Source organism: Grus americana, chromosome 10 (genome assembly GCF_028858705.1).
Source record: "Grus americana isolate bGruAme1 chromosome 10, bGruAme1.mat, whole genome shotgun sequence".
In the NCBI taxonomy this organism is placed as follows: Eukaryota; Metazoa; Chordata; class Aves; order Gruiformes; family Gruidae; genus Grus; species Grus americana.
This window is the reverse complement of record NC_072861.1, coordinates 24,169,959-24,184,135: the sequence shown is the minus strand read 5'-3', so window position 1 is coordinate 24,184,135 and position 14,177 is coordinate 24,169,959. Positions and strand designations below refer to the sequence as shown.

General features: G+C 63.8%; 2 protein-coding genes across 4 annotated transcripts in view; one reads left to right on the top strand and one right to left on the bottom strand.

Annotated features, from left to right (window-relative positions):
* Positions 1–12,209, bottom strand: part of ZNF710 (zinc finger protein 710) — a 32,986-nt gene extending 20,777 nt beyond the window's left edge. Inside the window, exon 1 of one of the 3 annotated variants that reach the window (XM_054836403.1) lies at positions 12,065–12,209. The gene's annotated coding sequence lies outside the window, so the exon portion shown is untranslated. The other 2 variants (XM_054836404.1, XM_054836406.1) reach the window with 2 other exon arrangements.
* The window catches only part of ANPEP (alanyl aminopeptidase, membrane), a 48,162-nt gene that overhangs the window by 13,193 nt on the left and 20,792 nt on the right, over positions 1–14,177 (top strand). The gene's annotated exons all lie outside the window — the stretch shown is intronic.

Below are 14,177 nucleotides of genomic sequence, written 5' to 3'. Positions count from 1 at the left end.
CCCGTACCCCCTGGCTGCTCCCGTACCCCCCCCCGGCTGCCCCCGTACCCCCTGGATGCTCCCATACCCCTCCCCGGCTGCCCCCGTACCCCCCCACCCCGTACCCTCTGGCTGCTCCCGTACCCCCCCGGCTGCCCCTGTACCCCCCCCCGTACCCCCTGGCTGCTCCCGTACCCCCCTCCGGCTGCCCCTGTAACCCCCCCCCCCGTACCCCCCCGGCTGCCCCCATACCCCCTGGCTGCCCCCGTACCCCTCCCCGGCTGCCCCCGTACCCCCCCCCCCCGTACCCCCTGGCTGCTCCCGTACCCCCCCCCCCGGCTCCGTCCTGCGCCGGGCTGTGAGAATGGGGAAATGGGGACTCAGGGAGTGCCCGGGCCCATTCGCGGAGCCAGGAATTTCCAATCAGAGAGTTAAAGGCCGGGAGGAAGGTGAACGCTCTGGACCGCACATGATTTTGCTGACAGGTTCAATCTCCCCTCGTGCTGAACAGCGGCTGGGGAACGCTCCCCCCGAGCCCCCGCGCCGTTACCCCTTCTCACTGCTGAGCGGGGAAGGGGGACGAGAGCGACGACGGCCCCGGGGCGAGCACGGGCAGGAGACGCGGCACAGCCGCCAGCGCGGTCACGCAAAACTCTCCTCTGCTTCTCGAACAGCCGCTCCCGGTGCTGGAGACAAGGGGGGTCCCGGAGCCTCCTCCCCTGCCCGCTGCCGCAGGGACGCTGCACCCACCACGGCCGGGCATCGGCCGAGCTCTGCCGCCACCGCCGCACCGCCGCGCGGCACAAGGACCGGCACCGGACGGGGCAGCAGCGCCGGCGGCTGCACCACGCGCCCAGGGTGCCGGGGCTGCTCCGTACCGCGTCTCCCACCGCATCCACCATCACCTCTGCTGGGCCAGGGAGTATGATAATCATAGCCAAGAGGGTCTAATTTGAGCGTGTTAATTAATACTCGACTGGATAATCTGTCACGTGTAGAACCTGCCAGAGCTTCTGAAGCCCGGCGTTGTCGGTAAGTGGAGCCAGGTCCTGCTGCCGGCACGGGGCTGCTCCGAGGAGAGGGTGAGGAGCTGCCGGGTGAGGGGACGGGGACGCCTCACTCTGTGCCTCCTCCGTGAACTTCAGGTTTTCAGGCTGTTCGGCTTTGGAGGAAGCTGCTACCAACCGCACCGGCCCCTGCGAGCCGGCAGCCCCGGGATGTCCCTGGGCACACCACCACTGGCCGCGCCGCGCTCTCAGGGAAGGAAAACATCCCCGGTAAACCTTTGCAAGGCGAAGTACGGCCAAAACAGCGCGGAGGAACACAGGCGCTCCCAGCTCAATGTCCCAAGGAATTACCTCCAACGCACGAAACCTCCCCTGCAGAGCTCAGAGGTGACACCAGCCGCGGGGGCAGAAACGTTAAATAACAAACGCGTGGAGTGCAAAGTGAAAGGAGGGAGAATCGGGGCTTTCCCGCAGCGGGTGGGCAGAGGTACGGGCAGGGGCTGGGCAGGGCAGCCCCCGGCCCCCCTCCCACCCACGCCAGGCACCAGGCAGCAGGCACGGCCCTCCGGGAATGTCCCACTTCTCATTTCTCTGGTAACAACACTATGGGACGTGTTGCACCACGTTAGGAGCAAACCCGACTGCTCAGCTGCAAACGCCACGTTACTTTCAGATCCGCAGGGAGAAAAGTGTTTCAGATCCTTCTCCGAGGAGCTGAGCAGCCAGGAAGATGAGTGTTCGGTGGTTCGGGGGCAGACGGAGCGGGAGGTACCAGGCGGAGGGTCCCGGCCGGTGGCAGTTTATGACATCTCAGCTCAGGACTGACCCGAGGAAGCGATCGTGCTAAGTCAGATATGGAAAACGCGGAATCCCCCGGCAGCGCTGGCCAGGCGGGGTGAATGACGGCCGCAGGCATCGGGGGGATCTGCCGACGGGGCACAGGCAGCGTGGTCGGATTTGTGGACACGGGGATGGCCACGCAGCCCGGGGGCCATGGGCTGCTCTGCCCAGCTCCAGGGCATTCCCTGCTCTGCCCCATATTGCTGCCCTCCTCCAGGGAGAGGTCCTGGCGTGGGCAGCCAGGGCACAGGCAGCGAGGGTGCGGGCAGCGAGGGTGCGGGCAGCCTGCCCTGCTCTGGGGCGGTGGGAGCGGGTGCCTCGTCTCGCCCAGGCTTTAGGGACGAACCAAAGCCGGCCGTGCCCGCTCCCCTCCCGTGGTCCTGTCGCTCTCTGCCAGCCACGGAGACCCACGGCCGTTGCACGGGCTGCGGGCTCCGCTCCTGCCTGTCCCCAGGTGCCTCTCCAGACCCTCCACTCCTCCTCTGAATTGCTCCACAAGGTGCAGACCCTGGGGGGGGCGGGGGGAAGAGGGGACTCAGCCGAATAAAGGGCACCCCCAGAGTGCCCCCCTGAGCCCCGCCGGCCCCAGCACCCACCCCGGCAGCTGTGGCTCCAGGCACCCTCGCCGCAGAGGGTCCCCGGTGACGCCCGAACCAGAGACAGGGCAAGGGGGGGAACAGGCACAGCCAGCCGTGGGACTCGGGCCGAGATCCTCGCCCAGCTCCATCCCAGCGCCAGGACGGCCACCACACGGTGACAGGCAACAGCCACGGCACGGCTGCCCGCCGGCCGCCAGCGCCGAGGGCTTCGGTAGCCAAAACCTCGTCCTGGCAAACAGGGCCATGGCAGCCGACGGCGCTGCCCCGCTCCGTCCCACCGGTACCCAGCAGCACGAGGACTCCACTCGCGTCCCGGCCGGAGCGAGGGGGATTCCGCCTCTAATGGTGTCTGTGTGCGCTGGGGGTTCAGTCGGGACCGCGGCCGATGCGCCACGGTGCTTCTGTTCCCGCAGAGCTCAGCAAAGAGGTTTCCACGCACGGGTGTGCGCACACCGGCCCTGTCCACAACCGCCCTCCGTACGCCCTGCCGGGGGCCAGGGACGGCCGTGTGTCCCGAATCCCCCAGCCCCGAGCAGCGGCGCCGCGGGAACACACGGAGTCTGGTTCAAAATACCAAACTTTGTCATTAAAGGAAAAAATCCTCTGGCACAGAGCCTGACCTGGCGCAGGTGAGAAGCCTGAAACAGCGACAGGTGAGATCCAAGCCGGTGAAGTCGGAGGGACCGGCGGGGAAAAGGCCCCTTCGAGCCAGGCGGCACTGCGCCTGCCCAGCGAAGGGTGACGAACGGCCGGCAGCTACAGGACGGGCGCTTCAGAAGATAAAGGCTGCGTATGTAATTTCCGACTATTTGAGAGTCTAGGAGAGAGCAAAGTTTGGGGATTTTTTTTTTTTTTTTTTTTTAAGCTGAGCTACTTCTTATTCCACTCCAGACGTGTCAGTGAGAACCCACCGGGGTGATCTCCGCAGAAGGGCTCCACATCTGCCGCCCCCACGGTCCCGGTGACTTCAGGGCAGCAGAAATTTAGATTTTGAAATCCGAGTGCTGAAACGCATCGGACAGGAGCAGCGCGAGCGGAGGGAAGAGCGATCCCCCGCGACAGCTCCGCTCTCCCCGAGCTCCCGGAGACGCGTCCGGCAGTCGGGTGTGCGGCTGCTGGGTGCAGCGCGCTGCACGTTCTCACGAGGACGGTGCGCGCAGCCCACGCGATTGGATTTCCGTGCTTGCCACCGGCCGCCTGCGAGCCACCAAAGCATTGGCCTTTCTGCAGGTGTCTCGTAAAGCCAGGGAGGACCACGGCTGCTCGAAGGTGGGGGGAGGCGAAGGCTCTCGCGGGTCTGGGGGGACGTTGCATTAACCGCGTGTGTCCGTAGGGCTGGCATGGCCAAGTTAGAAAGAAATTTCCGCTTACTGCGCTGATGTTTTTGTGTGTTACCGTGTCGTGAGAGTTCACCCAGCACTCCTAACTCCGAGTGGAGGCCGAAATTTTACACAAGAGCTGCGTATTTATTTATTGGTTTTTAAAAACGGAGTTCAAAGGAGAGTTTGGCACCGCCGTGCGCAGCGTGTCACACCGGCCGGACCGTCGGGCACGGACAGAGGCCTCAGCCCGGAGCTGCCCGCGCGATGCCCAGGGCCCGGCAGCCCCTGGAACCTGAGCGGATGCCGGGCAAACCTGGGCAGGGAGCTGCCACGGGCACGGGGGGATGAGACACCCACCCGGCGTGATGCGCTCGGAAAGAGCTTTTCGTCGAGTACAATGGAAAATGCCGTGGACAAACTGCTGGCCATGACTGAGGGGGGCGGGGACGTTTCTACTTTTTACTCGTCTTAATAAATATTTTATAATGTATCTACAAAGCTGCTTTTGTCTCTAGTTCTGCCTTTGCTTTGGCAGCACCAAGGGCCGGCTCGCACTCGGGTCTGCTCAAACCACCCCAGTCCCCATTTTCATCACAATCTGCATAATTGCTGTGTTTTGCACTCTTTCTTCTTACAGCAAGAAAGCCCTATAAATATACAGAATATTCAGCTGTTGAAATAATTTGCTTATATGCGTCCCTTGTTGATAATCATAAAATGAAACCAAACCACTGAGGCCCCCATAAATCAAGGCTTGCTCTCTGCAGACGAGTTCTGCAATTACCCTGACGGGCTTCACCAGCGCGTGCTGAACGGCCAAGGCATAAACCGGGGAAGGACGAGAAGAAATTCAGCAAAGGGGCTTGGCACCACCAACCGAAAACGCTCTTTCGGTTCTCTCTACACTTCTGGTTTCCAGAAAGTCGTTTTTCTCCAGAGGGCACCTGCGCCAACCAAGCCAGGTGCCAGGTCTGCAGCGAGCCGCGGGGACCGGCGGGGGTGAGCCGCGTGCACGGCGAGCGTGAAACGGCCGTGGAGAAAATGCACCCGCACCTCTGGAGCAAAGTTGAGGGGCGACGGAAGGAGGGCGGGTGCATCGGTGCCTGAAAACGGTAACTCTCGGATGGCTCAAAAAAAAAAAAAAAAAAGATTGCAGTTGGCGCGGAGCATGGAGAAATTAAAGTTCAAATTTTGCGGTGCCCCTGTTTCGGATGGCTGAGGGGTCAGTACTCGAGAGCGGAGAGCCCTCTGCGAGGAAGGGGAGACTCACAGTCCCCGTGGACGTGCATCCCGGCCGGGACACAGCCGGCTCCCCGAACACCCGTCCTTACGACAGCAACTAACGCTTCCCGAGAGCGGCCGCCGGCCAGGCCGGTCCTGGACATCCCTGACCCGCTCAGCACCCCCGGCAGGGTGCGGGTGGGCGCCGGGACGAGCGCGGCTGGGCTGCCCGTGGCCAGGCACCCGCCTGCCTCCTCTGCCGGCCCCGCTCCGGGGGGCGAGTGACGGCCGAAGTGTCCGCTCAGGCTGCCCCGAGCGCTAAACCAGAGCCGCGGTCAGCGCCGGGGGAGCAGCAGCAGAGCCGGGGCGAGGCGTGATGCTGGCGTGCCGGCCAGGTGTGCCGGGAGGGAGAAACTCAGCCGGGGCAGAGAGACCGCGCGGAAGCGGCGGCAGGTCGGGGGGCTGCACCCATCACCTCCGCTTTGGGAGAGAGCGGCGTGTTCAGCGCGGAGCACGGGGAGCGTCTCCCCAAGGGAAAGCAGCCCAACACCGTCCTCCAGCCCGCGCCTTTATTGCTGAGCCCACGGGCACCGAGACCCCCCCGGCCCGGAGTTTAACAACCAGGGAGCACTTACAGAATTAAAAATTCGAAAGAAAAAGCAGGGACAGGAGAGAGAGCTCGTTAAAAGCTGGATAACGCGGACGAGCGATGAGACGTCAGAGAAAGGGCAGAGAGGGGAGAAGTGACCCAGCACCACAGAGCACGGACACGAGACAACGCTGCTACCGAGAAACAGGAAGGATAAATTTAGAGGCAGGCGGCGAGTGCTCTTCCTCCTGCAGCTCTGCCCGTCCTTCCTCCCCCCTCCTCTCCCTCGCCGGGTCACCCATGACCACGGGCAGGACACGGGCTCCAGCCCGGTCTGGCTTCTGCCCGCCACAGCCGCACGGTGCCACCGGCCAGTCCCGGCCGTGCCCGGGCCACAAACCCAGCTCTGCCGCGGTGCCGGCGGTGGGAAACGGCAGCACCTGGTAGGGAAGGATGGATAGCAAGCAGGAAGCCCTAAAGTTTTCATTTCTGCATCAACCGTTTGCGGCCTCAGCCTGCAATCCCCACGAAATTCCCCTTTCTGCCACGGCGGCTCCCACGCTGCCCAAAGTGCATCTGGGTGTACAACGCCGATGCAGAAATACGGTTTCACATACACAAGACGTGGAAGTAAAACAATGAACACGTCCACGTGCTGCTTCCTAGATAAAATACATTCTTCCCCAAACTGACGTGCTGAGATAAAGCCTTTAAAGGACTGACTGATATTTCCTTCTTAGTCAAAACCTCTTTGTGTCTGCCATTCGCTGGCTGCGCTGGAGATACTCCTGGTTTTGCATGCGAGAGGGAAGCGTGCTGTTTGTCAGGGCACAGGGGCCCGCAGAATGTGCTGAAGAGCAAGGGGGAACAGATGAAGAACAGAGTTGTGATGTTAACTAAATTCACTCATTTCGATCGCTCTGCGCCACAGCATCCATTCCAGACACGCTTGCACTGGAAGTCGCTTTTCCGGGTGCCGTACCGAAGCCGCCGTCCCCTGCGCCCGGCTGGGAACGGATCCGCCAGGCACCGCGGCAGCGCCCGCACCACCGACGTGCCCGGCCCCTGGGCGCTTCTGAGGTGCAGACACAGCACCCACGACCCCCACCTCACGACCTGCAGCAGTGGGGACCGCTGAGCGGTGCCGTTTTGAGGCCATTTTCGGGCAGAGCTGTGCCGTGTGTTTGGCATCAGTAACCCGTTCCCGGTCCCTTTCCAGCCCCCTGCAACGAGGGTGGGTCTCGGTGCTGCCCCCACCTCCAGCCCCGGGCAGGCACCCCCAGCCTTCCCCACCTGCCTGCACCCTCCAGCCTCGGCTGGGGGGTCCTCAACCCGCCGGAGCCACCTCCGAGCGCCGAAAGCCCAGCTTCGTGCCAGCGCCCACGGCTCCTCTTCGGCAGCTCCGACCTGAGGCAGGGCTCCTGTTCAGGCAGCGCAGACGGGACCTGCTCCGGTCATTGCCCCCGCTCCGCCATCCACCCACCCGCGACCCCTCCCAGACCCGTAAGGATTCCTGTTATTAAATGTCCTCCACCAAAATTTGGCTGCTTGCACGTCTGTCCTCACCAGCATTTTCCACAGCTCGTGCGCTGACCGAGCTGCGACGCTGTGTCGCACCCCCAGTACACCAGAAGGATTTTCATCACCGTGGCCCCAAACTGCCGCCACCTCCAGGGTGGGTTTGTCAGGACAGAACGGTGGAACCCTTCATAGAGTCACGGAACCGCAGAGTCACTTGGGTTGGAAAAGACCCTTAAGATTAACCGTTACCCCAGCACTGCCCAGCCCACCACTAAGCCCAAGCACCACATCTCCACGCCTTTCAAACTCCCCAGGGACGGGCACTCCACCACCTCCCTGGGCAGCCTGTCCCAGGGCTTGACAACCCTTTCCGTGAAGAAATTTTTCCCAACATCCAACACAAACCTCCCCTGGCACAACTTGAGGCCGTTTCCTCTTGTCCTATCGCTCGTTACTTGGGAGAAGAGACCGACCCCCACCTCACGACACCCTCCTTTCCGGTGGTTGTAGAGAGCCATCGGGTCTCCCCTCAGCCTCCTCTTCTCCAGACTGAACACCCCAGCTCCATCAGCCTTGTGCTCCAGCCCCCTCACCACTCCGGTGCCCTCCTTCAGACACGCTCCAGCACGGTTCCCCATCGCTCGGGCTGTGACCACCTCCACGCCAGCCTCTGCCTGAGAACTTCGTGGTATTGCCAGCGGCACCGTCCCTCCTGCTCTATCCAGGGAGCAGCACCCCAACCATCAGCACTTCCAGCCGTAGCTGCGTCCCAGAGCTCTTCACCTGAGCTGCTGGCAGCAACGCTCAGGTCCGATTTGTGGTTAATTCAGTTAATTTTTAACGTGGTAAGGTGAAGAACAATTACAAATTTTCCTCCTTTGTAGGTTACTGCTCAGCTCCCCACGCGAAATGCCACCATCACCGCACTCCACACCACGCCGCCCTTTCCCTCCTCTGAGCCACTCCTGGAAAGCAAGTGCGGCTTTTCAGGGTAAAACACGATTTCACTGATTTCCCACTCATCCCTCCCCATGTGATGTGCATTGCTGAGCCACGCAAGGGCCGGTGCGAAACCCCGGCACTTCTGCTCCTCACCGCACTGCGCCGGCAGCCGTCCGCCCCTCACCGAGCGGCTCCCCCCCCGGCCGCGGCTCCAGGACCTCCCCAAGCCCTCGCCAGCCTGAGCAACGATGCCCCGATCCTCCTTCATCCACCCCCCCCAACAAATCACAAGATCCCGCGCGTTGAGGGGGACCGCGCTCCGTGTCGGCCGGATCCTGCCGGCTCGGCACTGCCCTGGTGACCCGGGCGCGGGTCTGAACGTACACCGGTCCCTCAACTCGCCACCCCCGAGCGCAAGACCCCCGGGCTCCCGATTCCCCATCTCACTCCCACAGACCTGCACAAACCCAGCGTAACATTTTGGGCCCCCAGCCTTGAGGAGGGCATTGCCTGTTTCAAAGGAAAAAGAACGCGTCTTGGGTTTTTTAAATCCATTTGTGCAACTTCGATGCCCCTCAAACCTCCTGGACAGACCCCAGGGCCGCAGGATGCGCTGCGTTCCAATTCAGCATCCTGCCGCTGCACGGCCTCTGGTGCTCCCCCGTCTCCAAATTATCTTTTTTATCTCAGGAGCAAGTGCTGCGGAGTTTCACAGGGACTTTCTCTAAGTTTTCCCTTGCCCTACAGAAAAGAGCAATCCAGACACTGCCTGTCTCCCTCGTTTTCTCTGCTGTGAAATCAGAGGTGGCCAAGGAAGGAAGGAAGGAAGGAAGGAGGGAAGGGTGGGAGATGAGGCTTTTCTTCCCACTTGAGAAGGTTCGCAGCTCCCCCCCGCCGGTCACTTCTCACTAAAAAACCTACGACAGAGAACACTACAAATGTTCAGAGAAACGGGAGGACGGTGATGGCACAAGGGCCTCGTGGAAGCTACGTGCTTTACAAAGAGATTTTTACGCAGGATGCTTACATGTTGTTTCTATTTATTTTTGTCAGAAATACTTTACTGTCACTCAAGTGATGGACAGGCACTTGAGAGTCGACTTCGCGCGTGTCACTCCACTGCAGCACGCTTTGACAGAAATGGGTTTTTTAGGGAGAGCCGTGCCTGGACACGGGCGGGCAGAGCTGGGTCCCTCTCCCAGCACAAATGCCACCGCGACACGCTGCCGTTCGCGAGGACCGAAGGAGGAGGAGAGCTGCGCACGGGGCTGGAGGAGGGAAACGTGGGACAGCGGACAAAGGGAAAATGCTCATCACCGGATCGCGGCCCTCTGTCCCCAAGGTCAAGCCCTGCGGGAAGGGCTCAGGGATCTCAGCGGGGACCGAGACTCGTCCCGAGGGCTCCTGGCCACGGGCAGGCACAAAGGACAGGACGGTGGCGCTCCCAGCACGTCTCAGCCGTCTGGCAACACTCTGCCAGTCAAACCCGCGCCGCCTCCACGGCAAGCCAAGGTGTCTGGGACATTTCACGCGCTGCCCTCGGTGCCGGTGCAGCCCGCCGGGCAGGGTGGGCTCTGCAGGCAGGGGAGTCGTGCTCCTGCCTGCCAGCGCTCGCCGTTTCACAGGAGGAGCCGTAACCGGTCGAGGGAACCCAAAACCCGCGGTGGGCAGCGGGGGGAAAGGGCATCAACGGCGAGAAAACCAGCAGGAAACCCCCCGGTCCCGGCCTGTTGGGACGGCGCTCGCAGCTCTGCCCTCGCCTCTGCTCCAGCAGAACACCAAGGATGTGACCCGCTCTGCTGATATTAAGGACACCGTGAGCAGGCAGATGCTGACTTGGGGCCTGCTTCTTAACAAAGCACGAACGTAAGATAAATGTAAGGAGTGTAGGCAACGCTCTCACTCACAGGATTTATGCCGGCACGTTCCTTGCGGTGCAAAACCACCGTTTTGCCTATTCCTTAAGATTTCCAGCTGTACAGGAGAGCAGGAGGACACTTGCGCTCCTCCCTCTCTACACTGTTTCCTAAACTCGTTTATAAATGAAAAATCTTCTTTGCATTGCGGTCCAATAAACCCAACTAAACCCAGTTTCTCCGAGATTAAACCAAACCCTGCCAATGTCAAAAGGCACGAGAGGACACACGCCACTCGGGCACCGTGGGAGATGCTCCGGCTCCCTCCACCACGGGCATCCACCTCTGATCCTCCCTGACACCTCCCAAGTTTTGGCTGGAGATGTTTCTCGGTGCGTAGCAGAGCTCAAGTTATTGTGATCTAATTTACCACTTTAGAGGGATTTAACGTGATCGCTATTCACAGAGGGCATTAATGGGAGCCTACGCGCAGAAGAGGAGCCCGGCCGGGTCGTGATCTGGGCCCTGCCCGCGGCGGCTCTCGGTGAGGAGGATGCGCGTGGCTCCCACGGCTGCTCCCACGCGTGGGGAAGCTGTCGCCCAGGGGTGGGAGCGGGGGACGCCGGTCACGGGAGGCGTTTGCTGCCACAGCTCCCAGCTGGCGTTCAGGAGTCGGTGACCCCGGGGCCTCCAAAGGGGATGCCGAGACGAGTGCCCCTATTGCCACTTCCCAGGAGTCTCCCTGGGAGAGCCGTGGGTCTGGGGTCTCCCTCCGACCCCAGGTGCATTTGTTAAAATTCTGCGGCCGGCTCAGACTACCTGCACAAATCAGACCGAAACCGTGTTTGCTGGAACCGCTGAATATTCGGCTTCGTGAGGCTGGTTCCGGTCAGCGACACAAGAAGCCACCGAGCCGAGGTCGGGAGCGCGGTGCCGGAGCCTGGTGGAGTTCGTGGCGCTGCCGGGTCCGGAGCCGGGGGGAGGTCAGGCTCCGGGATGCCGCCTTCCACCCCCATCGCTCCCCCTCCTCTGCCCACACAGGCTGCTTACAAAGAAACTACTAATGATTGACTAATTAATTAACTATAACTAATTTAACCACCGCATCCCGTTGATTAACGGGGAGCTACCGAAGGGTTGCACAGACAGGGAGTCCCGGCGAGCCGCTGTCCCCAGCACGGAGCCGAAGACAAAGCGGCCCCCGGCAGCGGCGCGGTGCCCCCAGCCCCCCCCCGGTGCCATCGGGGGTCCCGACACCAGGAAACCCGGGGGCACCTCCGTGACGGGAAGCGGGACCCTCCCGGTGCGGGACGGGGCAGCCCGGGCCCCGCAGAGTGTCCCCCCCCCCCCGGTTCCGGGGCACGTTCCCCCCCGTTGCCGTAAATACGGGCAGCACACCCCGGGCCGCCGCCGGGCCGGTCCCCAGCGCCTGGGAACTGTCCCCAAACTCGGGGCGCGGCTCGCGCGGGGTCCCCCCGGCTTTGGCCCCGGCAGCGCCGTGAACCTGCCGGGCCGGCGGCCCCCCCCCCCCCCCCCGGCCGGCCGGAGGAGGTCGGCGGGCAGCGGCAGCCCCTCGCCGCGGGGCACCCCTGGGTGCTGCTGGGCGACCGCCCCGACCCCCCCCCCCCCCCGCCCCGCCCAGTGCCCCCCCCGGGCACCCCACCCACGCGCGAGGGCCCCCCCCCCCCCCCCGCTGAGCCGCGCTCGGTGCGGCGGAGCCCGGCCCGGGGCTGATGCTGCCTCGGGGGCCGCCGCGCCCGCTCCCTCCCTCCCTCCCTCAACCGGTAACGACCCCGCGGCCGGGCCGGGCCGGGCCACCCGCCCCGTAACTTTGTCGTCCCCGCGACCGCGGAGAAAGTTTGCGAGAGGCGACGGGGAAACTTGGCGGCGGGGGGCGGGGGGGGGGGGGGGGGGCGGCGGACCCACGTGCGGAGCGGGCACCGCCGTCCCGTGTCCCCCCCCCCCCCCCCCCCCCCGTCCCTCCCGCCTCCCTCCCGCCGCCATCGCTCCCGTCTCCGTCGCGGGGGGAAGGTGGAAGTGAAAGAGAAGACGGCGACATACCGGTGTCCCCGGCAGCGGACCGGCGGCGGCGGGGGGTGTGTGTGTGGGGGTGTCTGTGTGTGTGTGTGTGTGTGTGTGTGTGTCCCCGGAGGAGGGGTGCGGGGGGAGCCCGGCGGCGGGGACTCACCGTGCGCTCCCGCGGCGGCTCCGCAGGGCGCGGGGCGGCGGCGGCGGCGGCGGCTCCGGGCCCGGCGCTGGGTGCGCAGGAAGGAAGAAGGAGGGAATGAGGCAGGGCTGACGTGAAGGGATGCAAAACAGCTCCTCCTAACTCGGCCGCCGGCGGCCGCCCTTTATCTCCCCGCCGTGCCCCCGCGTCCCCCCCACCAAGTTTCCCGAGCACCGCAAATCTCATTTCCCCCCCCCCCCCGCCTCCGCCTCCCCATCCCGTTCATCCCCCGGAGCCGGGTCCGCCCTCGGTACCGGTTGCGGGGAACAAAGCTGCGGGGCGCGGCTCGTGTGATGGTAACGGGGATGGGGGCGTCCGATGGGGACCCCCAGCACACTGCGCGGGGACGGTGCGGGAGCGGGGTCGGGCTGGCCGCGACCGGTGGTCGCGGCCAGCCCGACCCCGCTCCCGCACCGTCCCCGCGCAGCATCTCCTCCACCACGGTGGCCACCCAGGCCCCCTGACCCCAGGGGTTATTTTATCCCGGGGATGAATAGCCCTTGTTTTTTTGGGGGGCTTATCACCCCATGGAGGGATGCTCAGGATCGGGGGGGAGGTTACGTGCTGCTGGGAGGAGCCGTGTCCGTAGGGATGGGTGATGGGACCCCGTTTTCCCGGTTGGTATCGCTCTCCTCCACAGTGAGGGGTATCACCCCCCTCCAGGGTGAGGGGTATCACCCCTCCTGGGGTGAAGATCATCTGCACCCCAGAAACCTTGCTGATGGCAAGGCCCTCCTCTCCCCAAAACAGAAAGGGATGAGTGGAATTTGGGATGTTCCAGAAATTTGAGGGTCTTGTAGTATGTGGGGGGTGCTGTTTATCCCCCCACACCCCCAGGGAGGCCACAGGCAGCGATGGAGGGAGAGGGCAAGGTCTGCCATGGTGTGGGGGGGGCAGGACGGGGCCGCGGTGGCAGGAGGTGGCAGGTCCCCGAAAGGGGGGACATGGCGAGGTAAGGGGAGCGGTCGGCCACTGCGGAGTGTCCTACAGCTGGGGACAGGGACGGAGCTCTGGGCCCCGTCGCGAGGAGGATACGGGGGGTCTCCTCTCTGTGGAGGGAGCAACGGAAGAAGGCGCCCGCGAAGGCAGCCGGGATTCGGCTGGTGCATCGGGAGGCGATGCTCATCTCCATGGAAGCAGGTGGAGCTGGACAGAGTAACCGCAGCAAAGAGTTTGTCTAAAAACGCAGTCCTTTGTCTGGCAGGCGCACTTCTCCTTTTCAGTGGGGTTTGGGGTTTTTTTTTGTGTGTTCCTGGGTGAAAACTGATCTCACCAGTCCGTCCGAGCCGCCGGCGCTGATGGCTCCCTACGCCCACCACGCGCGTTGGGGGGTGGCCAGCAGCCCCCGCCACGTTACGGCCGGCGCAGGTCAGGGCGCTCCCAGAGCCCGTCCCCGTCGGCCGAACGTTCACCTCAGCTGACGTTTCTCGCCTCACGTTCGCTCTCCTGCCTCGCCCTCCGCTGAGGACGAGTTTGCCTGCGCAAATATTTGCAAATCTTAAAGGATCATAAACGGGGCTGAAGGAGATTCGCCCTTTGCAGCTCCCGCGGACGCCCCGGCCGTTGGCGGCACCCGGGCACCAGGCGCACGCGGTGGGACCGGGCCTGGCCATGGCCGGAGCCAGCCGGGGCCGCAGGGGTGGGGAGCAGCCCCCGGCCCACCCGCTGCCGGGGAGCAGCCTGGGCCAATCGGGACGGGGAGACACGAGGCTGCAGCCACCTCAGCCAATCAGAATGCGGAGACATGAGGCTGCAGCCGCCTCAGCCAATCAGAATGCGGAGACATGAGGCTGCAGCTGCCTCAGCCAATCAGCATGCGGAGACATGAGGCTGCAGCCGCCTCAGCCAATCAGCACGCCAGGCCAGGAGTGCCCACAGCCTGTTGCAGTGGAGGAACACCAGGTGTCTGCAGAGGTCTCAGCCAATCAGGGGTGGTAGAAGTGAAGCTCAGCCAATCGGTGTCGCCCAGCGGAGGCCGCTGCCTCCCGCCCCTCCTGGAGGACAGCGGGTGTGAGGGCGGGGGGTGTGAGGACACCCGAGGGGTGTCCCTGTGGGGACAGCCTGCCCCGCGCCG